General features: G+C 32.3%; 2 protein-coding genes across 4 annotated transcripts in view; one reads left to right on the top strand and one right to left on the bottom strand.

Annotated features, from left to right (window-relative positions):
• Positions 1 to 26,807, bottom strand: part of LOC129948266 (calmodulin-A-like) — a 290,047-nt gene that overhangs the window by 160,283 nt on the left and 102,957 nt on the right. For 2 of the 3 annotated variants that reach the window (XM_056059198.1, XM_056059197.1), the window contains exon 1: positions 1,118 to 2,199. The exons of the other annotated variant lie outside the window; for it this stretch is intronic. The gene's annotated coding sequence lies outside the window, so the exon portion shown is untranslated. Of the gene's footprint in view, positions 1 to 1,117; positions 2,200 to 26,807 lie in introns of those variants that run through there. 3 annotated transcript variants of the gene reach the window in all.
• The window catches only part of LOC129948258 (ATP-binding cassette sub-family F member 2), a 380,395-nt gene that overhangs the window by 97,562 nt on the left and 256,026 nt on the right, over positions 1 to 26,807 (top strand). The window lies entirely within an intron of this gene.

Raw genomic sequence — 26,807 nt, forward strand, 5'->3', positions numbered from 1 at the left:
TAAACAGTTTACGTGTCCTAACACTGTGCTATATTTTCAGATACTGCCAAGATTTAATGCATTCATCTATCGAGAACAAAAATATCAAAATCAAGATCTTAAAACGTGAGAAAGCATTTTCCAAATAAGTTACACGTATTGTTTTCATTCTTCCCTTACAACTATACCTTTCCAAAAAGTCTTTTGTTAAACTGGAATACCTTTCAATTGATGCTGAAATAACCACCAATCGATTTTATATGCTCTCTTTTGTTGCATTTTCTTCTTCTGTTCAACTTACAAGCCTTCTTCTTCAATATAAAAACCAACTTAGAAAAAAAATCAAAATTCCTTAAATAACCCAAACAAAATATTACACATACGCCACAGTGTACACAATGAATAATATATGAATTTCCTTATTTGTCCACATGTTATTATTTGAATTTTATCCTTAAGAAACAAAAATGAAACTAGAAAACTTTTATTCAATAGAAATATGTAATTCTTTTTTTTCAAAACTATAAATAAAAAGCTATATTCGCCTCCGCACCCACTCAGCTCAGTAAGTTTGTTGCAATTTGCAAATATACTCCAGCTCCAGCAAAAGAACACACTTGAAATACCTACTCTTCTAACTAGGGCATCTCTGCATGCATGCCTATGGTTGGAGTGGATATTTGAAAAGTCTCAAATTATGCAACAAAATGTCAGTATACATTGTGACTTCCGGTGAATCCGAAGAGGACCTATTTCATAACCATATCTTGTCCATTACCATCCATTTATCATTCTTTTATTTTACGAAAGCGCATAAGAGTACTTCAAACTACCTACTTTCAATATTGTGGAATGCCTCATATTGCTGCTGCCACATGAAGGAGTACTTAATTTTTAACAACCAGGTTAAAAGTTATTATGGACGTAAATGTTGAAACACATTCCAGAAAGGCAGAGTAATCAGAACCAACAACAAAACACCTTTTCTAGTGGCAGACAGTGGTTTTTTGTTTAGTAGGGTCTGTTGGGGGTGGTATTTTGGGGTGATGGTGAAGTGATTGTAGTTTGTCACACAATGATATGCTCGGCGGGGTGTCAAAATATATTAATTTATTTTCATTTGCACGTATGTACTTACCTTTATGATTGATATAAAGGACAACTCTCGCGACGACAACAACGGACGTCTAGAATAGTTCGAAAAGGAACGCGGACCGAAAATCAGAATCACTTTACAAAATGAATGTTATGTAAACATTTGGGAATGAAAATTGCTCTTACCATCGCGCACTACTCACAAACAAAACTTTGAACTATTTCCCGATTTTATATCCTTGCGTAGTTTTATTTCTTATTTCCCTCTAGGATAACACAGCACCCTTCATAGTTTGTTGTAAAAGACAGAGGACGTTCTTGCATAACACCTGCTGGTGTAAAGGACATTGGGCTTTTCCTTTGCTTTGGTTGTTGTATGCGTTGTGGTCGTGGTCGTTATCGTTGGCACTCACAATCAACTGAAACACACCCGTCAAGTCAACTGTTTCGGTTTTTGTCTTATTCTGACTGACTTTTTGTAAGTTTTTGATTTTTTGGTTTTTGGTTTTTGTTTGACGTGGCTGCGCCTTTTTTTCAGGCTGAGGATTCCTCGTTTAATTTCTTAATTTCAACTCGTTGTTGGCCAAACCAAAGTAGCACTCACAAATCTCAGTTCAAAAAGCGGAGAAAATTAAATATCCTTTACCATGTGTGGTAGATGTAGTGTTGGCTTGGAGCTTGGAGGACACATCACACAGCACAGCAGAGCACAGTACAGCACAGAGGAGGGAAGGTGAATGCTAGTGTGTGTGGTTAAGCAGCGGGTCTGTTTGATGGTCGAATGGTGCTTCACTCGCGCTCCAATTGAGACAAGTGCAAGGAGTGGAGCAGCAGCGAAATGTGCACCCTCGATTTTTGTTATTCAACAATTTCGTTCTTCTCCGAATGTCCTATGTCCTATGTCCTGTGTCGTGCAGAATTTATTTGGTTGTTGTTGGTTTTAAATAGAGAAATAGATTCTCAGAGAACGTTACCGCCACGGCAAGAGAAAGAGCGGGAGAGAGAGAGTAAGTGGTACGAGAGAAGACGCAAGAGAGAAAATCCTTTCAATATAGAATTAGATTTAGAAAGAAGTATTTGTTTTTGTGAGTCCTTAAGACTGCCACAACTATATTACCAACCAGAGCTAGGTTTAACAGGGAACTGACAGGACTTGCCTCAAAAATTTTCTCAGAACAGTCGATTTTGGTTATTCACCTAGACCCACTCAATGTGAGAGTGAATGCCCTAGGATTCTACTTTCTACCCAATACGCAACACCGGCATTTATGAGTGAAAGAAGGATTCTATCGCAATCGCCTTGCCGAACCGAACCGAAGAAGAATATCCTTTTTGTGTCCTATGTTGTTGATGATGATGATGATGATGACGGTGGGGAAATATTAACACGCACGCTACTTCTGCTTCTGCTTATTTTGGTGGCGCAACCTTTCTAAAAGTAAAGTATAAAATTGTCTGTCTGTTCCTTTTCGATGAACCATAATATCCATTAAAATGGGATATTTTTCTGCATTTCTATAAATAGTAGGCAAACGCAAATGGGAAAGACGGAGATGGGTAGTGTTTGTGTTTTGTCTGCTTCCAAAAATGAAAATGAAAATCGAAATGAATAAAATGAGCTGTATACATGTGAGGTGAGCTTTCATTTCATTCTTATTATTTCAGAACTTTTGTTCATTTTGTTAAATATTCATGTACTCACTATACTCGTGTTGCAGCTTTTCGCTATAAAATTGTCTACATGTTCTGTTTATACCCAAACATTCATATATTACTTTTTATTAAGTATCTAAGTGTTTAAGGAAATATGTCAAGCTTTGATAATGTTACGATATCAATAGATTAAGACCTTGAATCTGAAAAAATGATCGTAAAGTCTATTGACTTAATGGTCAGGTTCAGACAACAGAAGGGACTTCATTTCCAGTGCATTTTTTTGTTAAAAAAAATTTAAGGAACGCACAATTGTTTATATATAAATAAATTTCAGAGTTATCAAGTTAAGCTTTCAACTGAATGAAAAAACGTAATCAGCTGACATTTTAAGATAATTACAGTTGACTAACTTTCCAGCCAGCTTTCCAATAAAGTTGCCTTAGTTAAACATTAATTTTATGCAGCTGGCCAATAAAATACTAGTAATTAACCTTTCCCTCAAGTGCCTTATATCATCTCAAACTGCTCAATATCTCCTTTAGAATATCCATTGTTGGACATGTCTTTTCAAAGAGGATGTCTTTTTAAAGAGGAAATTAAACGTTGAAAAATGGTTTGGACTTTACGTCATGCAAATTACGATTGTTTCTTAAGAAAAATACGTAATGTCTTTAGGATATAAAATTTGCATGATTTTTAGCTTTGTTTCAAATGTTATCGATATCGAAATGAAATATGACAATGCAAACAAATGTGAATGAAAAATTTTGGAACATGAAGCCGAAGATCATTGAGTTTATTTTTTTCTTTAAGAGCTGAAGATATGCAGTATATTCATAAATGATATTAGAAAATTTTGAAACCAAACTGCAGTTAAAAATCTAAGCAATGAAACAAATTGGGTCATGAATTTAAAAACATAAAACCCAAACATCGTCTCAAAAGCTTGGAAAATATATTTATTGTATGTTCTTTTTTTTAGAACCATCCAATTTTCCACAGTTATATTGCTTCTTGTTCTTGTTTTTATTTATATAAAGGGTTTTTCAATTGTCGCGGGTAGATTTTGTTGCCAAGTGGCAGACATTTTGTTTTGGTAACATCTGTCACATCTTTTGTTTATTATTCAATTATTTATGCCAAATCATCATGGAAAGTTCAAAGATTGATAAGAACGTTCAAATGATAAAACTTTATTATCAAAATGAGTGTTCGTTGATACATTTTACGGTAAACGTGGAGGCTCTTCACAGTCGACTCTTCAACGTTTTGTGGCCAAATGTGAGACAAACGGTTCAGTTAACAATTAGCCAATACCCGTTCGTTTAAAGAACGCAACATCGGCTTATGTTCTTACGTCGTGGTCCGTGATAGTGTACAGCGGAACCCGAGCGAGTCTATTCCTCGCCATGCATTAGAAATCGGCCTATCTCTGTGAAATTTTTTCAACTTGAAGTATTTTGCGTCGGGACTTGGGCGTACACCCGAACAAGATCTAACTGACCCAGGGGCTCAACGTCGTATAGTGGTGTGTCATATTTATCCTTTTAAACTTTATGTTTGAGTACTCTTAGATAATCCGAGTGGTATGATTTAAAAGTATTTTTCAACATATTATTGTGTGTTCTGATTTACAAGCCCTCAAAGTTGAAAAATAATTTTACTCAAATCGCGAACCGTACTTTGAACAAGTTTTGAGATGATTTTTTCCGAAGTTCCTTTAATAAATTCTCTAGCTTCTTAAATAATTTAATTGGTCTATTTTCTATTATCTAAAAGAAAAGAATAATATTGAATATTGAAAAGATACCTTCCATAAGTAGTCTGACGCTTTAGTACTAGGAAAAATACGAATTTCAACTTTGAACTCAATTTTCTTGAAAACAACACACGAAAAACAATATAGTTTCATGATATTTCAAATTATATGATATAGCTTAATACAAAATAAAGAAATGGATAAGGGATAGTCCTTTATTTTTCGCTTAAAGTTGGGCAGGTAGAAATAAAAAAGGTGTTATTTTTAAAGTTGTATTGCTTTGTTTTTGTTGTGTATTGCGTAATTTTGTATTACCTGTCTTATTAGAATAAAGTCTCTTACTTACTCTTATTATGTAAAAATGTCAGTATTAAGTTATTGAGCATTTGTGCAAGGTGTTTAAGAAAAATGTTTACTCTTTGATCAACTAAGAAGTGAAATATAATAACAAGCATACATATATGATGAATTCAATACATTAAAATGGATTCAATCGAAATTCCTTATTCGGTGTTGTGTAGTGAACTTATTCTCTATGGTCATGATTTTCAAAATCTTCTACAATATTTTGTAAGGAAACACCCATACTTAATTTTTGAGCAAATAGAAACTGTGCTGTCAGAATTAAAGAAACGTTTTATGTCTCATTTTTTAAAACTATGGACGCAGTTCATAGAAAAAAAAAGTCATTTTGAAAAAAATACACTCATTGGTCCGAAGAAGTTTTCGAAGTAGAACTAACCCAAAGTGTATTGCCAGAAACGTCATCTATTATGGGAAGACCACGAAAGAGTTTTGCCGAATGCTGTGATCGAGCTAAAAGGTATAAGAGGGACGCAATTAGAAATATGTTTCCTCAAGAAGAGATAAACTATTCAGTAACATCAGATTGCTTTCCTGCTCACAATCCGATCCGGATAAGGCTCTTGCAGATTTTAAAGACTTTTTTCCGCTCTCCCATACAAACATCAAATCCCTCAAATTTTAGAAAACACACCATACATATCAAATGTGTAATTTTGAAGAAATTTGTATATGACTAATCTAAACATGTTTTCCAAATTTCATTTAAATCCGTTGAACCGTTCAGATTAAACAGACTTTTTTCCGCCGAAAAATAATCTTCAGTGATGCGGCGCATTTTCGGATTAAAGGCTTTGTTAACAAGCAAAATTGCCATATAGGGGACAACACCAGTCCACGCGAGATTCAATAGGCGGTCACCGTCAACAGCAAGCAGGACATAACTATGATAACTAATTTATTATGGCCGAAATTAACCCATACGGGCCTAAACGACATGTGGTTTCAGCAGGACGGCACGGCGGTACGTGCCACGCATCAAACGCAACGATTGACATTTTGCATGAACGATTAGAGGATAAGGTTATCTCTCGCAGGGGTGATGTGAATTGGCCACCAAGGTCATGCAATTTGACACCGCCAGACTTTTCCCTGTGGGGTTTCATGAAGTTGCAAGTCTTTGCAAATAAGCCAGAATCGGCCGATGCCCTTAAGGTGAGCATGAGCATAACACAGGCCATCGCTCAAATTCATCTGGATCTATGTGGAAGAGTCATTGAAAATTGGACCACTCGGATCCGTGCCACGGCAAGAAGCAGAGGCGGGCATTTGAATGATGTCATACTCCACATAATGGCATACATGCACCTTTCAAATAAAAAAATAATATTATTAATACCTCACACACTCACAACTTGTCTTATTCCATTTCATCATCTACCCGACCTTAGGAAAAACCCCTTTCAAAATAAAATAATAAAATAAAAATAAAAAAAAATTATGAAACATCGCCTCTACATTATGCTATGCGGGCATAGTGCTAATTTTATTTTAATAAATTGGTCCATCAGTATTCCTTAAAAACAAAAATTATTGAAAAGTTAAAAACTCATTATAACAAATCAGCAAGCATAAGATTTTTGAACATGTGACGGAATATGTTTGACCAACATTTTTCCCTTCAAAGGTTTCTAGGATTGTTCTAGAATACATTTCTGGTATATGTATGTACATGTACATCACTTACAATTAAGAGTGCTTGAGCGTTGTGAGTCCAGTATTTCTACGAGCTGTCTCCAGCAAATTTAAATGTTTTTAATTAAGGTCGCAAGTATATGTATAAGACAACAAAAATATAAAAGATACAGGGACCATTTTTAGTTTCAAGTATTAAAAAAAGCATACAAAATATGTCAAAGGATGGGAAAGATAAGGTCTAGGGCCCAAAGAATTAATTCCTGAAATTTAATGGTTGGAGTCGATGTAATCCTTAGTAGCGTTTTCAAATTCTCTAATAGTTGTTCTCTAATATTTTTGTCCTGACCCACTTAAAGAGGGTCATATATGACACATAATTTAAGGGTAATTTGCATTTCCAAAAATCCAAAAGCAGAGAAATTCTAAGGAAAGTTGTTTAATTTTTCTTGTAATGTTTTTTTCATTGTTACTGATAAAATGCAATCGAAAAACAATTAAAAATAATGTGTCGTTAATTGAACTTGAAATACATGTTAAATATATTCTGAAAGGGTTCTTTTGTGAATGTTACATAAAGCTGTTAAACTTCTTGATTATTCACCGAAATAAATTAAAGGGAGTTTTATTTAGAAAAATTGATTTGATTGTTCAGTTCTTAGAATAAATTCATATTTCATAATAATAAAACCAATTTCAAAACTCCATTTAATACAGGATGAACGTTAAAAATGGTAAATCCTGAAAAGGCTTATAGTCCACTTTATGACTGACTGGGACTGCTCTAAAGCCGTAAATAAAAAGGGAACTCAAAATATGTGGATATTTATTTTCAATGTATTTGTTAAGTACTTTACGTTTTTGAATACCCTGATTACAAGAGCAAGCATCATCTTTGAAAAAAAACCGCCAAATGATTCCGTAAACCCATGATCCACTCCAAAATAGTAGCTCTTGCAGTGGCTGTCCTTTTCTTGAAATACGTCAATTTCTTTGTTCACGAGCTTTATAGCTGTACATTTTTTTTTATATAATTAAGTGCGCAATTAACTTTCTTAAGAGGGCATTTTGTTATACAATTCAGTAATTTTTAAGTGTTTCACCTTTTTTAATTTTTTGACTAAACTGAATTTTAGACTAAACTGAAGATCTATGACACTGACCCAAAACATTTAACGGGCGTGACCAGCAAGTTATGGTCTAACTATTTAATTTGGCTGACTCATATAAAAGCATTCCAAGATTCGAACAGTTGTCTAAATATGCCATATTTAAGAGCTTTCCAAAAACAAAACACACTTTTCTTGTTTTCATTTCTATTTATGCGGAGAACGCTGCAAAAATTTAAAAATCCAGAAAATGAGAGAGGATCTAAAATGTAAAAATGTGGGGCTTTTTTTTGACGTAGGTTTTTCGAACTCAATTTCCGGGAGTCTCGTATTTGGATCTTAAAAAGTCGTCAATAAAACTTAAAAAATTTAGAGACAAAAAGGTTTGGTTCTTAAATTTAAGGAAATAGTTGCATTTAAGCACATAAATTCTCTAAAAAATTTAAATTAAAACAAAGTAAGGTAAGTAAATAAATAAGTTGGGAAGAAGAATTTGGGTAGTACTCACAAATTACACGTTTCAAAGCTTTTATATCAATAGATATAAAACGTTTATTATGTTTTTCACTTAGCCATTAGTTTAACAAAAGTCTTACTTGTTTTTTGGGACATTTGTATTATTGAAATTCGTGTTTGAACCTCAGTTCTAGAGCATCCAAAGCAAATTCATTTCAAAAGTAGATTTATTTTATTTTGTATGATCTTTTGTATTCAACAAAAAACCAATTTTAAAAGAAATGAAATGCACGACTGGGTCGCAAGAACTTGGAAATTTCTTCCAAAAAGTCTGTTTAAAAATATTGCCTATATTTTAAGATTAAAAAATGTACCTCCAACATAAGTTTTTCACAAAAATTTAAATGCCATTTTTTTCGAAAATCATTTTAAATTTTGTCTTAAAAATATGTTTGGTATAAGCACTAAATAAAGAGCTTATAAATATATGAGCATTTTACATTTAAATTTCGTGAAAAAATGTTGTCCCCTTTCTGAGATATCGAGTTTTGTAAACAAAATAAATATATTATTATAAATTAAAAAAATACATTTTTGATCATAAAAAATCATCATTAATTTGATCATTGACAAGAGCTTGCACAGAAAGAGAAGAATTTTGAAATCGGTAAATTAGTTCGTGAGACAACTTAAAAACTAAATAAAAGTTTTTTAAGGGGTACGCTTCTGGAGCAATACGAAAATATGTTTTTCTTGTAGAAAGAAGCCAAATTTAGAACACAAAATTTAGAGAAAGTTGTAGAAAAATCACATGTTTGTACCAAAAAATTTGTGTGGGGTATGCTGTTATTTTTCGTATTAATAAAATGATAAAAACTCCTTACACTAATCAGCTGAAAATCTTAATTTCAATCAACAAAATTGTTTGGACTGTAGGGGCAGGTAACACAGACAGACGGAAGGAATCGAGGAACACACTTTTTTCGACTTCTCTACCGCCGTAATGTCATATTTGATTAAAAACTCTAGTTTGAAAATGTCGTTAAATTACTAATAAATCTTTAAATGAAATCTTTACGTACACAACTTAACTGTATAAGTTTTTTGGCTCATATGACCCCCCTGGATCGTCAATTGGTCAAAAGTTGAAGAATTTGTGCTGTGTTTTTGGAATAGGTCTAAATATTTGATTCATATTATGTTTTGGTCCAATATTCAGTCAAAAGAAGTACTTTTAGCAACAAAGTTTAAGGAAGTAAAACACAAATATTGTTTTCATATACAAAAAATAAATAATTCCAAATATAATGGGGTGAAATCCATTAACGCAATACGATTAGTTTTGAATTGAAGGGATTTCATACGAAAAGGCAAACAAATTATCTCCGAGGGGTGGGGGTCATGACCCCTACGACCCTCCCCTTGGATCCGCCATTGATGTAAGTATTAGTATTGAACCTATTATTCCAAAGCTAACGGGTGTTTTTTTTTTCAATCTAAAAAATAAATTGGGTGGCGCAACAGCCCGTTGATAACTAGAGCCTCGTGACTTACAACTCTCAACTATTCATGTGTGGACGTGGATTATTGTTGTCAGGGATGGAGGGGACTTACTGATTTTAACCCAAATCCGAACGGCTAATTTGATCAATCACTTTTCATGACGAATTACTCTTAAAGAATTTGTCAATTCCTCACAAGAGGCAGTACCTATGAAAAAAAATTTAGGTGTCATAGGCAGGGTTCGAGTCCATAACCTTTGGCATGACAATCCAACACACTAACCATCGGAGTTGGTCTTTTTAACACCTGAACTATTCTTCTAGAATTTTAATAAATATGATTTAAAATCATGAAAATGAAAATAAAAATAAAACAGCATAAGTGTTCATACATGCGTTTCGCCTCGATGTTGGTTGGGCTCATCTGAAGATGACCATTACACCTTGTCTTGACGCATATTTTATCGAATAAATCGACACTCCATATAATCTGAGCTACATAGAGCTACTGTGAATTATAAAGTTGCTACAAGTCTTCAAAGAAGATAAATTGTAGCTATTTTTATTGCCTTGCCATGGGACTTTTGAAGAAGATAAATTTGACTGTTAACAGTCGAATTGTCAGGTCGAGAAAATGTTTGTTGTGTTGAATCAGCTCTACGGCAAAAAGTTTTCGAAAAATGGACCTCTCGGTTTTAATTTCTCGAGCAAGAAGCGGCGCCTCGGCTACTTGCAGAAAATTATTTCTAAAATAATAATGACCAATCCTTTTTACAACAAATATTAATTCTTCACCATAATTTCTTGTTTAAAAACACATTCTTTTTATTTATTTATATTGAAATTAAAAAACATTTACAGAAATAACCAATACAGTTGTACATTTTCATTTTGGAATTGACAAACCTAATTAATTTCAAAAAAGTTTCAGGCAAAAATGCCTGAAATGTTCTTAATAAATCATATTACTTTTCTTACAATAATTGAATTATAATAGATATTATTAAGCACTTAAAATAATTTATTGTCCTACTACTCGTAACATCTACACAGCTCTTATCATATTAATTCAATTTTATTTGAACTTTGGGATAACCCAACCGGAAGAATATGATTAGTGCCTAAAATTAAATGAGAACATATAAGGTAGATTTGTAGATACATATGTGCATATGAACGAATTATTTATTGTGGTCAACTTATCTAATGTTATAATGAAGTTTTCCTCTCCGCTTCATCAGAAACGATAGGAATTTTCTTGCTTGTGGGGATAATAAAATATATTGTAGCTTTTCAATTTGACCATCAGAATAAGCCTTAGGAACTGAAGTGATTTATTTTGAAGAAAACATCTAGATTTTTCTTATGAAATAAGATGGGATTTTTTTGGTTTGTTTTCAACCTAAGGCAATAAGAACTATAATTAAAATTTGGAATGTTAGCAATTTCAGAAATTCTGAAAAGAAAAATTAAAAAATTATAAAAATTCAAATGCAAAATTTATATTTTAATGTTACATCATATAAAAATAAACTAAAGCAATTGAGTGGAATTCCAAGAGATTTCGTGTTTTATGCAGAATTTATTGAATTTACGAAACCAATTTTGTGTAATATGATAGGCCGTGAGGGTGGTTTGAATATTTTTCATTCCACAGAGAATATTGTTCCACAGTTCCTTAAGGAATTTATTATGTTCAAACCTCAGAAAAAAAATTCTATCCATTTATCATTTGGTAAAAATCATTGGCCATTGTTCAATAATAAAAGCGTTTCAAAGCTATAAAAGATGCAAATTGAATGTTAAAAAAGAGGCTGGGATGCGACCCACACTGATAACTTCCCATCCCGTCTGTCGATTTGTCTTGCTTAAAAGTTTGTCTATATGTATTTTTACCAAATTTGCCCACTATTTTTTGTAGGTTTTATTTTTAATGAAAAAAACGGACTGTTGGATTTTTATATAAAAATTACTGAATATTGAAAACAATATTTTCTCTGAAATAAAATATGTTTGAAGCCAATATTTTAATTTTTGAAAAGCTATTTGAGCCGAAAGTAAATTTTTACCAAGTTTTAGTATTGTTTTTTTTTTTAAGTTTTATTTTTTGTAAAAAAACTGTCAATTCGAATTTTTTTAAATTTTACCAAATGTTGAAAACATTATTTCTTATAAGATAAAATTAGTTTGAAGAAAATATTTAAAATTTTTGAAGAGATATTTGAGTCGAAAACAATTTTTACCAACTTTTATACATTTTTTTTTTCATGTTTTTATTTTTTGTAAAAAAAACTGTCAATTAGATTTTTCTCAAAATTTGTCCTTATGTTGAAAACAATATTTTTTCTAAGAAAAAATTAGTTAGAACGTATTATCTCAAAGTTTTTAAAAGATGTTTGAGTCGAAAATCATTTTTTACGAACTTTTGTTAATTTTTTTCGGTTTTTAATTTTTTGTACAAAAACTGTTAAATCGATTGTTTTTTAAACTTTAACTGAATGTTGACAACAAGATGTTTTGAAAGAAAAAAGTAAATAAAAGCCAATATCTCAAAGTTTTGAAAAGATATTTGAGTCGAAAATCAATTTTTACCAACTTCTATACATTTTTGTTTAGGTTTTTATTTTTTGTAAAAAAAACTGTCAATTAGATTTTTCTCAAAATTTGTCCTTATGTTGAAAACAATATTTTTTATAAGAAAAAATTAATAAGAACCTATTATCTCAAAGTTTTCAAAAGATATTTGAGTCGAAAATCATTTTTTACGAACTTTTGTTAATTTTTTTCTCGGTTTTTAAATTTTTGTACAAAAACTGTCAAATCGATTTTTTTAAACTGTAACTGAATGTTGACAACTAGATGTTTTGAAAGATAAAAGAAAATTAAAGCCAAAATCTCAAAGTTTTGAAAAGATATTTGAGTCGAAAATCAATTTTTACCAACTTTTATACATTTTTTTTAGGTTTTAATTTTTTGTAATAAAAACTGTCAACTCAATCTTTCTCAAAATTTTATCAGATGTCAAAAACATTATTCTTCGTTGCACACAATTGTTTTAGAGATGAAATCGTATTTCAGTCGTAAAATTTTGGAGGTGACAAATTTTTTTTTTCAGTTTTATTGATTTATAAAAAAAACCGTTATATTGATTTTTTTCAAAAAATATACCTGTGTGGTATCACGTTACAATATATTATATAAAATTTAATTCAAGTCTCTAGCGCTTTTGGTTCGTAAGATATTTAGGGTTAACCAAAATTTTCACCTTTTTTTCAAACTGCTATGGTGAAAAAACCACCCACGCAATTTTCTTGAGAGCCCTTTCTGCATCTTTCTGCCATATTATCTGTATAACAAAATTTATTTGAAGTCGATATCTCTTCTGGTTCTTGAGCTATGGACGACGAAAAAAACGTCGCGAACGTACGGACGTACGGACGTACGGACGTACGGACGTACAAACGTACGTACACACGCACGCACAGACATCTTTCTAAAAATCTTTTATTTCGACTCTAGGGGCCTTGAAACGTCGAGAAATGTCAAAATTTTCAATTTGACAAATCGGACCCATTACAATAACTTCCTATGGGAAGTTAATAAGTTTATTAAAATAGTTATTATTAAAAAGTGACATCGTCAAAACTTTAAAAATAGTATTCATACAATTCTCTTTATCAATCAATTTTTATAAGACGATTCAAATAGAAATAACTTTCTATGGGAAGATAAAAAGAAGCTGGGATGCGATCCACATCGATAACTTCCCATCCCGTCTTTCATGTTTTGTCAGAAAAGGTGTCAGTTGAATTTTTTAAACGAAGAGATTTGAATTAACAACAATATTTTGCATTTGTTGGAATAGTTGGATTTCAAAATCTATATTCGAAAATTAATGTTTAATAATTTAAGTAGCATTTCTTAAAACTTATACAAAATGAAATTAGTTTGAAGTCAATGTCTTCTATTATTCACGAGATATCGAAAACCGAACATCAATTTTACAAATTTTGAGTATTTTTTTTTGCAGATTTTAATTTTCTATGAAAAACTAACTGTTGGAATTACAATATTTTCTGTAAGATAAAATAGTTTGAAGCCAACATTTTTCAATTTTGAAAACACTATTGAGTCGAAAGTAAATTATTACTAAGTTTCAGTATTGTTTTTTTTTTCAAAATTTTACCAGATGTTAGCAAAGTTATTTTTCATTGCAAAAATGATTTTGGAGATGAAATCATTTCTTATTCGTAAAGTTTTCGAGGTGACAAATATTTGTTTTCGTTTTTTTTTTGGATTTATAAAAAAAAACTTTTATCCTTCTGGCTAAGTCTACATCGCTGTACAGCCAGTACAGCTCGTCGTTCCATCTTCAGCTCTATTCACCTTTTATATATATGTATACGTAAATCACGCGAAGAATTTTACTGTCGAACCGACCTAAGGTGCTGTTATCCGCTTTTGTCATAGTCCATGCTTCTGCACCGTATACCAGGACGAAGATCATAAGGGTCTTATATGGCGACATTTAAGTTGCCTATTCTGCCTCAACACTAATAAAAGCCCTATTGACATTACGCTGAGTTCGTCCGATTATTTCAATGTCGACAGTATATGCCAGTAATTGTCAATCATTTCGTTTAAGAAATCGCATGACAGTGTATCACCTTGTCTAAAGCCTTTTTTGACATCGAAAGGTTCGGTTAAGTTGTTTTCAACATTAATAAGGCAGTAATTTGATGTTTTTTTGGTTTTTTTCCAGGATCTGCTGCAATGTAAACATTTGAAACTTCCTGGTCTAAAAGAACACTGACAAGAACCTATGAACTTTTTGGTGATGGTTTTTAGACGTTCAAACTGGCTTCAAAGTAAAAAGAAACTCTAAAGACGTTACAATTAACTCTAATGGCAGAACTCTGATAGATTTCTTCGAAAACTTTGGTTTCTTTTTTTTAAATGGAGTTTCCAAAGAAGATGATAAAGGCGAACTCATGAGTGGTCAAACACACTCTGTGATTGACTTAATTAAAATGGATGGAGAACAGACGTGTACTTTATCCACACCGTCTTAACAGAAATATTAATATCCTTCTTTTAATACAATCATCAAGATCAATTGATGATATCGTAGAAAGTATAATGGACGCAAAAAACAGCTTCATATGCACTCATTAAAACCCAAAAAGTTGAACCAGTAAAAGATGGTTTGATAATGACTGCAAGCGACTACGAAAGAAATCCTTTGTGTTTTTAAAGCTTTTCAGATCAACCAACGCTGATTTCTTCAAAACCCAGTATCTGTACTGTAACTCGCAATACAAACAACTATGTACAACTAAGAAGATCGATTATCTGAAACTTGTTGCTCATAAACTTATCTCTTGTAAGGACTCGAAAGAATTTTGGAACAATGTAAGGGAACTAGGAGGACGCTCTATAAAAAACTGCAAACAATAACTCTATAGGAGAAGACAGTCATGCAAATCATTTTAAAAAGCTGTTAGCAATTAAAGATACCGCCATTTTAGAGTTTAGCTATGCGTATCCACACACCTGTGTGTACGAACTAAACTGCCCAATTTCACTGAACGAACTGCATACAGTTTTGGATAAAATGAAACATAACAAGGCACCTGGTGTCGACGGAATCCCTTCCGAATTTTATAAATTCACCACTTTAGAGTTCAAAAACTATCTGGTAAACTTCTTCAAGCAACTCTACGATGATGCCTCCGTTCCGATCTGTTTTAGTAAAGTGATTATCTATGCCATTTTCAAGAAGGTGGAGACGAGCGTTGCTGAGAATTATAGGGGCTTATCTACCATTAATACGCTGAGAAAAGTTTTTAGCTCAATTCTCTATGAAAGGCTTATCAGATGGATTGAGCCAACAAACCGCTTAAGTATTTTTCAAGCAGGGTTTCGGTCAGGATTCTCTACTGTGGATCATATCTTCGCTCTGTCTAGTATTGCATCAAAGTATTTGGAGGAATTCTGAGAGGCTCTACGTTTGCTTCCTAGATTTTTAAGCGGCCTTTGACATGGTAAATAGGCAAGCATTGATCTACAAGCTATCATCTATAGGTGTATCTATGAAATTTCTTCTGTTATACTCCAAAATCCTGGATTCAACAACTGCGACAGTTTGGAATGGAAGCAACTTATCGGAATGGTCTGAGACGTCTACGGTTGTTCCCCAATGATGCATTCTCAGCCCAATTTCGTTTGCCCTTTATATCGATGCTGTCACTGACATTCTTCCGGGAAGTGTATTTTTTGCGTGCTCCTTAGTCAAAGTCTAACTGTATGCTGATGACCTGGTTCTATTGGCTGGTACACCATGTGCTCTGCAACTGCAAATTAACAGACTTCAAGACTACTGTTCAACTTGGGGCCTAAAAATCAATACAAGTAAAATAAAAGCTATGATTTTTGAATCTAGTCACCGAAGAAGGCTACCGGAGGAATCATCATCAACAATAAGTGCATCGATGTAGTAAAGGAGTTCAAGTACCTGGGAGTGTTGATAATATCTTACCTTAACTAGATTAAAAGTACTAAGGAGAAAGGTAGGGAAGCCAAACTAGCTATAAATCTGATGTGGCCAACGTTTTTCAGCAACAGCAACATTGATGTAGCATCGAAGTACCGAGTGTTCAAAGCAACATTCAATACTTGTATATATGTCAAGAAAGGTAACAAGTCGGATATAAGCAACTACAGGCCCATTGCAAAGCTTTCTTGCATTCCTAAAGTATTTGAACAAGTTGTTTGTGAAAGCGTATCATATTTTAGTAAAAATCTCATTAGCGAACAGCAACATGGTTTTGTGAAAAAAAAAGATTAAACGTTACTAATCTCCTCACATTCTCAAACATATGTTCAAACGCTTTAGAACAAGATACTCGTAATAAAGTTGACTGTGTATACACTGACTTTTCTAAAGCTTTTGGCCAACATAGCCACGGAATTATTTTATTTAAACTTAAGGCTCTTGGTTTTCGACCATTTTTCTTAGCTTGGATTAAGTCATACCTTAAAAACAGATCCTACGAGGTAAAATTTAGAAATTGTCATTCTGAACCTTTTGTTGCTCAATCTGGTGTTCCCCAGGGAAGCCATCTTGGCCCTTTTCTTTTCATCCTGTCTATTAACGATGTATCGTCATGTCTACGTTCAAGTGAACTTCTCATTTTTGTTGACGATATGAAGATTTTCAAAATAATAAAGTCCAACCATGATCGTATTCTTTTACAAGCCGACATTGATAGTTTCACATTTTGGTGTGGGAAAAATAGCCTTTTAATCATCCCTTTAAAATGACTGACTATAACTTTCACTAAAAAACTAATCAGTAACATATTTGACTACTGTATATCACAGCAAAAACTCTGTCGTGTCTCCACATTTAAAGATTCAGGTGTATATTTCTGTTCCAACTTAGAGTTTACACATCACATTAATGTTATTGTTAATAAGGCAAGTTCTATGCTTGGTTTTATAAAACGCTGGGCAAAGGAGTTCAATGATCCCTATGTTACCCTTTCTTTGTATAATTGCCATGTTCTTCCTCATCTTGAATATGCTTCGCAGGTATGGACTCCCTATTACGAAATTCATAGAAAACGTATTGAATTAATTCAACATAATTTCATTCGCTTTGCCCTAAAAGGTCTTCCTTGGGAAGATCCCTATGATCTGCCTCCCTATGAACATCGTATTCTACTTCTTCAAATGCAATCTCTATATCAAAGGCGTGTTAATAATGACTTAGTATTTTTTCATCAACTCATTAATAACATATTGACTTCCATAGAACTAACTATGGGAAGAATGAAGCCTTAAGTCGAATGAGCATTTTATATAACTTAAACTGTTCATCGATAGATTTAAATTTAAATAAGGTGGGATTAAAATCACTGTTTAGAACCAGTGCCCCACTATCGTAAACGTTCTTATTTTATTTGTTCTGTAATAGTTAAATGCTAATTTTGTATTGTATTTTGTGCGTGTGTTAGGCTATATTTGTATTATTTTTTACTAACAACTAACACATGCACTTATGATGAGCCTCTGATCGTAGTTTGACGCTTGCTATAAGCTTACTACTTTCTGAAATTCTAAAGTGTAAAAAATATGTGTTATGGGGGTGCAAGCATTTGGGCACGCACAACATGAGGAATTCGAAAGTATCCAGAGGTTTTTTTTCAAACCACTATTCCGATTACCTAACGCAACGCCAACGTATGCTTTCCATGTGGACTCAGGTTTAGCACCGATTTACATCCAAAATCTTTAATCGCATGCCAAATATCTGACTGCAGTAGCGAAAAGAGAAAACGGACTACATAAGTCAATTCGGTTAAGGCAACTTCGAAGAAACGCAACACCTTTCAAAGAATAGAACCATCTTGCTGCGGCACAAAATGTAACGCTACCTTTAACTGAAATTAACGTTATTGAATGGCAGAATTTACTTGATGCTTAAACTGATAATGCGATATATTTACAATATCTAGAAAGGGCATCCTCTTCATAAAGTAAAATATTTTTGTTTTTGCAAGGAACTGACTGCAGAAGCTATCGGTATCATCTTTAGGGCTAGAGTCGAAGTACTTAATCTATACTTTGTGCTTTATAGATCCGATTTATCACAAATCTGCACTCTGCAATTTCAATTTATTGATATTCTCAACGAATCAATTGGTTGGGTAAATCTCTTTAAATTTTGTAAACATGCGTTGTTTTATCGAAATAGGTTTTGAGTCTTAAGAAATATTCTCCCAGTTAAAATAATATTTGTGTTTCAAATCACGTGAAAATTGAATTTTAGATATTTAGGTATGCTTAAATTGCTTAAAAGTGTAATATCTTTCAAATTAAAAAAATAAAATGTATCTCAACATTATCCATCATTACCATGATCTGCTATAAACTAATTGTATTTTAACAATTTTCTCTTTAAAAGTCTAACAAGTTGATAAAATAAATTAAAAATGTAAAAACTGTTTATTGAAGATATAAAAACTTTAATATTTGTTGAGAGTTATAAGTTACTAGTCCCTAGTTCTTAACAGACTATTGATACACCTAATTTATTTATTTCTATATATATAAAGACTAAGTGTCCTTCAATTTGATTTTTTTTTTTATAAAAGGGTAAGGTAACCGACTGATTAATCTGAAGTTTCTTCCCAAATGTAAAATATTTGATTCCGCTTTATCATTAAATTTAATATGTACCAACTTATATACAAAATCATATTAATCGTTCAACGGTAGGTAATCACATTAAAAGAGATTTGTTTTCCTCTGAAAATAAAACTCAAACACATTGATATACTATCCAAATAGGGACATATTCATAACCAAGTCATGCAAAGGTGATCTCTTGAATAAATAATTCATTAAGGCCACTTTTTCATGAAGAATAATTTTTAGATAACCCTTTTTTTAGTTGTCAGAAGCCAAAAAGTCTATTCATGATCATGAATATTCACAATCTTAATTGAATATTTCCCACAACTTTCCATATATTCCATCCCACCTCTAAAAACTTAGATACCAAACTATATATCTTTTTTTCAGATTTATTTTAGTTGTTTTTGTTGTTGTTTGAAATACATACCAATCTTCTGGAAGGAAGGAAGAAGACAAAATTTGGTTCACAACATGATTACCTGGCCAGAATAAGATAAACTTAATTTCACTAAAATTTAAAGTGTGTATAGAGTATAGTTTCCTTGTTGGTGAAAGTCATGCTTTTGCCTTAAAGCTGAAGCTTTGCCAAGAACCCTTATATGATGGTATATGAAATAGGTATTAAGGAGATTATACATGCAAAACCCTTTTACTCCTTGTTGTTTCTCTCTGATAATAATTTATAGATAAAATGCAGAGAAGCCCCAAGAAACTGTTTTGTTCCAACATCCTGAGTGCATTTAATCTAAAGGGCTTCTCCAGATGCATAAACATGACTAAGCAGAAATCCTTTCCTTTGGGGCGAGCTGAGCCCCGAAGGATTAAAACCTAAATTATGTCATACGGTATATCTAAATCAACACTTTATCTGCGGATGAGTGAGTGCATACATGAACACATACACCATCATCTATAAAGAGGCGTTAAGGAATGCCCATCAATGCAAAAGCAAATCGGTGAGAAAAAGTATGAAAAATAAAAACAAACATTCAATGGCAATGGCATCCATTCAACTCGTCGTAGTCGTCCTGGCAAACAGAAAAATCTGGAGAAAAAAAAAACACCAGGAAAGGACGATATGAGGTCGGGATTATTTTCCATAATATCCTGCTAATCGTTTATTCAACGACTAAACGGCTCCGTATGCGATATGATCGGATCGGGTCACACTATATTACTTGGCAAATTTCAGTCCACGTTATTGGAAATTGAAATGCTTAAAATTCTGGTGCTAAAGAAACACACCAGATATGAACTGAACCTAGATGTCCTGGCCTGTCCTGTCCTGTCCTTCCTGACTTACTCGTATATGTGTGTATGTTTGGCCATTTGGCCATTTGGATTTATGACAATGTAAAACCAATGTCAAACACATAAACGAAATGAAGTATGGAATTTTTTTATTTAGTGTCGTTTTATTCAGCCTCAAAATGAATTCACTTGGAATGATGGTGATGGCTGACGGCTTGATGGTGATGGTCATGATGATGTTGGTCGGATCCGGATGATGGGTAGGTCTTTATTGCTCTTTTAAATAATTTCAGAAGGTCTGGATAGTTTGACAATCGATATGAGGCTTTTTCTTCTGCTTCTGATTCTGTTTCTGTCTGTCGGTAACTACGTATTCCATATTCATGTATAGTGTATGTCGGTTTTTTGTTTGTGTTTTAAGTTTCTGTGTTTGTTTGTTTGTTTTTTCCTTTTTTTCATTTTGAATCAACTGTCAGTGAAAGTCCTTGGATGGATGATTCCATTTGTGGGATTTTATGAGACATTTGTTGATTGGTGAGATTAGAGATAATGTTACCAGTGCTTATATTATCTTCATCGTTATGATGAGGGCTTTATTGCGTTATGTCTTAAAATTGAGTTTTGTTTGTTTTTTTTTTTTAAGGAAACAAAAAATGAGTAATAATTGATATTTAATAGTAAGAGAAAAACATTATCTTTTTGGATTGGTCTTGGAAAATAATATTATTGTGTCAAAATTGAGTTGAGATAGCTTTTATAAAAAAAGCTTGGCGTAAGGGAGACACTATGAAAGTTTTTAAGTTAAGCATTTTCAAATGCACAAGAAATAATTTCATTTTAATATGTTTTATGATTCGTTTAGATAGATAGATAGATAGATAGATAACTTCTTTATTAACAAAAATTTTTGATAAACAATATTTCTTTTCTTAAGAATAATGACATGGCTTATTCTGCCGTCTGCCTAAATAATTGAAATGAAATGATTTGTTTATATAGGTAGGTAAAAATGGGAATCTCAAGGCAACCTAGCCTGAAATGCAATTAGCGCTGTAGTGCTCCGTTTTGATATCAAAAACTCGTTTGACCTTTGATTGAAAGGGAAAGATTTATAGAGAAGCTTCATAGCGATTATGTTAGAGCCATTTTGTCGCATTGAGAAAAAAGATTAGGTCTCTAACCTTTGTCTCAGATAGCTCATCAAGTTCGTGAAAGAATGCTTTCCAAAGTATTTCATTCTAGTGTTTGCCAAAGCAGGACATTTGCAGAGGAAATGGATTATCGTTTCACTTTCTCTTTGGTCACTACAGCTACGACAAAAGTTGTTGTAAGATATACCCAACTTCTCTGCATGAACTTCTATAGGCCAATGTCCGGTACAAACCGCAACAATCCTGGCTATGTCTTGCCTTGGTCTGCATAGAAGATCGTTTGTACGGGTTTTATTATGATTTGTTTATATACTTTCTAATAAAATTTTAACGTTATCAAATTAAGGTGCACAAAATTATTGTGATTTGCGCAAAATGTTCAATTTCAAAGAAAAAATTGGGTGTGGAATTACTGTCAAGTTAGCACTCAATTTTTTGAAATTAAAAAAAACTGAGTATGCAGTTAATTGTAGTTTTTTTGTTATAAACTATTTATGGAAAAAACATTTTACCTCATTCATTTAAAAAAAACGTTTGCTAGCCTTTGTGAAATTATGAAAAATAAGTATACCTGAGTTTTTTTGACATTCTAAAAATAGTAAAGTAGAAAATTTCCAAGAAAACGCCTCGGCACTAGCCAGATTTTTGATTTAAAAATTGGTACATCTGAAAGATGACCTATCAGAATAATATAACAAAAAAATACAAATAGAAGGAAAGTGAAAATCAAGAGCTAAAATTAACTTCGGCAATAAAAATAACTTAAACTATTAAAATGGACCATTTTCAAAAAGAAATGGTAAGAAAACGTGTGGAAATCATTTAACAATTGCTTCAAGTAGGGAATTTTTTCGTAGACTACTACATTAACATGTGATGCTGAAGCAAGCTTGAAGCTCGCCTCAATTCTATATATACCTGAAACGACTTGAAATGAGCTTGATTCGACTCGATTCCGGTCGGGGATTAGAGTCGAGTTAAAATTGTGAAGAAAAACATGTGTGGAGGAAATGGTTTTACAGAAAATGCATTATGGTCTGTTTATTTACATGTTTGTGTACAAAAAATATAGTTTTGTTTTTCAAATAAAAAAAAGATTCACGTGGAGTTGGTAGTACATTCTTCTATGTTTCTTCATTGTTTAACACGTATCAAACTATCTGACTTGCACTTCATTAGAAATATCGAAACACCATTTGCATTTTAGAAAGTGCTGTCGAACTTAATCATTTTTTAATTTTTTTTGTGCGGTGGAAACACCAAAAAGATTTATTTAATCTAACTTGAGATTGGTGGAAACATAGCAAAACTTAATTATCTTTTCCATTGTTTTCTTTTGCAAAATAAGCCCAGTTAGCCCATTTTCACTAACAAAACTAAATAATAGATTGATTTTTTCCCCAATGGAAAACACATGATTCCAAATGCACAACTACTCAAGGAACACCATCGAGATACCAACATTTGAATTATTTGAAGAGTACTTGTTGTAAATTAGTTGTGGAATGACACGGTGACTGCCGGAATAAAGCAAGGATATTCGAAAATGTAATGATCCAATTATTTTTCTGCAGAACTAATATTAAACAAAAAAGCCACAATTAACTGCATACTCAAGTGTTGAAATTTCGAAAATTTTAGTGATACCTTGACAGTCGTGATTTTAAGGGGACATAAAGTTATTTTTGGTGGTATACTTTACGTAAAAATACGGGTATGTAAGCGACTGAAGCTAGAATGAAGCTGAAGATAAGTTATAGAAATTGAAATGGTCTAAAAACTTTTATTAAAGGCAACTAAAATTTATGTAAATGAAATACAAATATTCGTTTTTTTTTTCAGGATATCAATAAAATGTGAATCACAAATCACATCGACGATTTCTTATTAATTCTAAATATTTTCTGTTTATTTCAGATAAAAGATTTTGTTAAAAAATAAAATTGGTTTTCTACGGTTTTTGGAAATACACGGTCACTAAAAAATGTGGGTTGTTTTTTATTTAGAAATATATGCATTAAGCTATTGTTGGTACAACTAAACCCTTGGAAGTTTAGGACTCAGGATCCAACAGTTAGTAGGGGTTAAAGATCCAAAGGCAACAATAGACATTTAAACCCAAAGTATCGGGTTTATCTATGCCCACTATCAACACATGATAGCGGCTGAAAGACTATAGTTACATTAATTCTCTATAATTGCATAATTAAAGTTGGTTATAAGCTTAAAATAAAAGGACATGATTTACTACACGTAGAGCCACAAAAATGTAGGACTTTTTCAGTGTTGTAAAAAAACAAAAATGTTGGTTTTCAATTAAGGGAAGTCTTTATCTCCCGTTCTTATACAAAGTATGATTTAAAATTAATAACATTTCCACTTCAAACTGTTGTAGAATAATGATTGTTGTAATCACTTTCAAAGAATTGACACATGGGCTGAGAAGTCGACTGTTAACTCAATTACATGAAAATTATGATCACTTTTGTTTTAAAGAAGTAAACACGTTTTTCAAAATGTGAACATAATTTTTATTATTTAAATAATTTTACAAAACTTTAGAACTATTTATATAAAGATTCTGGCTACCCATTCATATTTTTTGATCTGCTAAAAGTGTCTGCTATCAGGAACCAGGCATTAACCAAAACAATAATACCTTCGTGATCATGTACACTTAAGCTGTAGTAGACATGAAAGAAGATCTTTTGATAAACTTATGGAGAGCTTGATAGTTCGGTGTTGGGCCAATTCATCACAAATGGCTTCCTTACTAAAGAGAAATATTTGGGAATACTTCAAAACGTAATGCGGAAATGTCTGTAATTTGAAAATTTCATTAAGATAATGATACAAATCGCACAGTTAATTTAAAAGTGGTTTTCGGACAACTGTATTGTTCTTAAATTGATATTAAAAAGTTCAGATAAAAATCCGATAGAAATTGTGTGTGGTAACGTAAGGCTTGCTGAAAGCGGCCAAAACGACAACCTCTACAAAAAGTTTAAACCGACTTGGTATCTGGTGCAAGAAGGTTTTGCTTACAAAGATCAGGGATACATTTTCTAATTTTTTTGAAATGCTGACTTTTTTTCTTAATTTTTATAAGTGTTCCTCTTTTTGTTTTCAATGTAGCAAATAAATGTGTCATACAAATTATTTGTTTGTCATTCTAATAATAACTTTGTAATTTGTTTGTGCACACAATTTTGAAATTTAATAGTTTTGTAAAATAATGTAATATGATATATAAAATAAAATGGTTCAACGTTTGAAACAAAAGTGGTCTTAATTATACCTACTTCCATAGCAGAATATGTTAGACTCGGGATATTACTGCTATATGTCTTAAATATTTTTGTCAAATAAAAGATAGTAGCAAAAGAAATGTATTTTAATATAAGTCCATATTTTATGTTTTGATAAAGAAGAGCAGGTTTCCTACTAGTGCGACCATTAATACATTTCTTATTCATAGCAAAGTTTTTTTTTAGAAAATGCAAAGTCTTCAAGCAAACTCCAAAGTCTTTAATTTCTGATTTCCGAGGGATTTTTAGACTCAAAAACAATCGTTGGGCCTACGGACACACTATATTTTTGCTCTTTTTAATCCCAATATTTTATCTATTTTGTCAGTTACCTTGCTTTCAGTTTTATTTCATTAATTTCACTTCAAAAATCACAACATATCCTTTCACAATACATTTTATGTTGTTTTTGCATAAAAAGGTGTATTTTAAATCATTTAAGTACGAGTATCCCACTTAGTTTTTCTCCGTCATTAGTTATGTTATGTGTCTTCATTAAATTCTATTTGAAGTTTTGAAAAACTATGAATGTGATTCCTTTATATTTTAGAACAATTCGTTTTACAGTTGATTTTTAGTGCTGATTTCGATTCCAAGCTCTGATTTTAACTATATGTGCTCAAACTGAGAAATATTCTTTTCCAATTATTATTCTAATTTTTTTTTCAATAAATCCCAAACATTTTATGTTTAACTTTAAGAATGCGGATCCGTAATAAGATCACAAATTGTTTTTATACCGGTCTGCGTTTTTCAGTTAAGAACCGTTGTGTAGGCTTTTCACACCAAGTCCAAAACCCGGTTTTCGTGAAATTATTGGTTTTCGCCGAAAATCTACATCGAAAACTCAAGTTTTGCCATACATTTTTGGTGAACCACAAGTTTTCGTAAACCACAAGTTTTATATAATACCTCTCGAAAACTAGTTGAATTAAACAAACAAACCTTTCGAAACTTTAGTAAACAAAAAAGCTAATGGTCAAAACAAATTTTCATTTCGAAATAAATTTGGTCGTGGTAAGTAATATTATTTATATAAATAGGAATTATTTCTTTTTGTTTTTTATTAACAGAATATGCAAGAGATAAATAACAAAAAAATGAAACTTTGGGGGAACTGCGTGGCAACAGAAAAAATTGCGGGATAATTTGCCAACGTCGAGAATAAAAGCCCCGGTGACTATTTCACTATTTTATGATCCTATAGAGTTTCAAACGCTCTTTGTTAAGCGAGGAATCGGAATGGCTATTGGTGTGACGACCCCAAGGACGAGAAAGACTAGCTCATAGTACGCATTCCAAGTGATGCGTCTTCGAACTCGTCGCCACAAATATATTCGACGCTTTCGCTTACTACCTGCAGAAAGACTTTCCGGTACATCCGTTCGATCACAAGGATTTGGGAGCTATGAGAAAGGGGATAAGTTCATTTGTGGAGCAGAATAAGTAGCAGCGGGCTAGGAAAATTTACGAACTTTCCAGAATGTGGGAATCGTTGATCCAGCGAATAACACTGGGCTATCGCAACTTGATGAACAGCCTGCCAACATCAAGAAGATCCCCAGTGAATTGGACAAACCAGATGAGGCCTCAACGGAAGAAGACAAAGAGTAAGTCATGGAATTGCAGCCCAACATAACAGATTCACTGGTCGCTTTGGATGAGTGTGATTTTGGTACGAATCTGGAACAAGGAATTGAGCTTTTCTGCTCAGGCATTAAGGGCCTACACGAAATAGTTCAGAATTTTCTCAACCCCGCCTATAATTTGCTCGGACGGCCACAATATATGGCGATTCTGAATGCACATTTAACCAACAGAAGCAATAGTCATAAGATCAGTATTTTGGATTGAATTTGTTGTGAAAGAAGAAGAAAATGTTTTAAATACAATTAATTTTTATTGTAAGACTTTTGTTTGTTGTTGATTCTTTGATATATTTTCTACACAATTAGCTTCTCCTTAGTGAATTGATTGGACAGGTTGAAGTGAACTAAGAGGATAGCTACAGCCAACGAGGTTGTAGTTCTTCCATTCCACCAGTCCCCAGAATTCATTTTATTTCACAAATAATTTGAAAAGAACAAAACATTTTACTCACAAATTTGTTCATCAATACAAAATTTGACAGCCGGTGTTAAACAAATTTAAATTAATTCATTAAATATGACAGTATTTTTTAAAAAATAATAAAGACACTGAACATTTTTAAATGGAATATTGAAGTAAGGGATTAATGGTTTGAAAAATCTATAAGTATTTTGTTGAACAAATAAAATACTTTTTTTCGTATTATAAAATGTTGTATTTCAAAAACAAAGATTGATAACAAAGTCGGATTC

This window comes from Eupeodes corollae, chromosome 2 (assembly GCF_945859685.1).
Source record: "Eupeodes corollae chromosome 2, idEupCoro1.1, whole genome shotgun sequence".
In the NCBI taxonomy this organism is placed as follows: domain Eukaryota; kingdom Metazoa; phylum Arthropoda; class Insecta; order Diptera; family Syrphidae; genus Eupeodes; species Eupeodes corollae.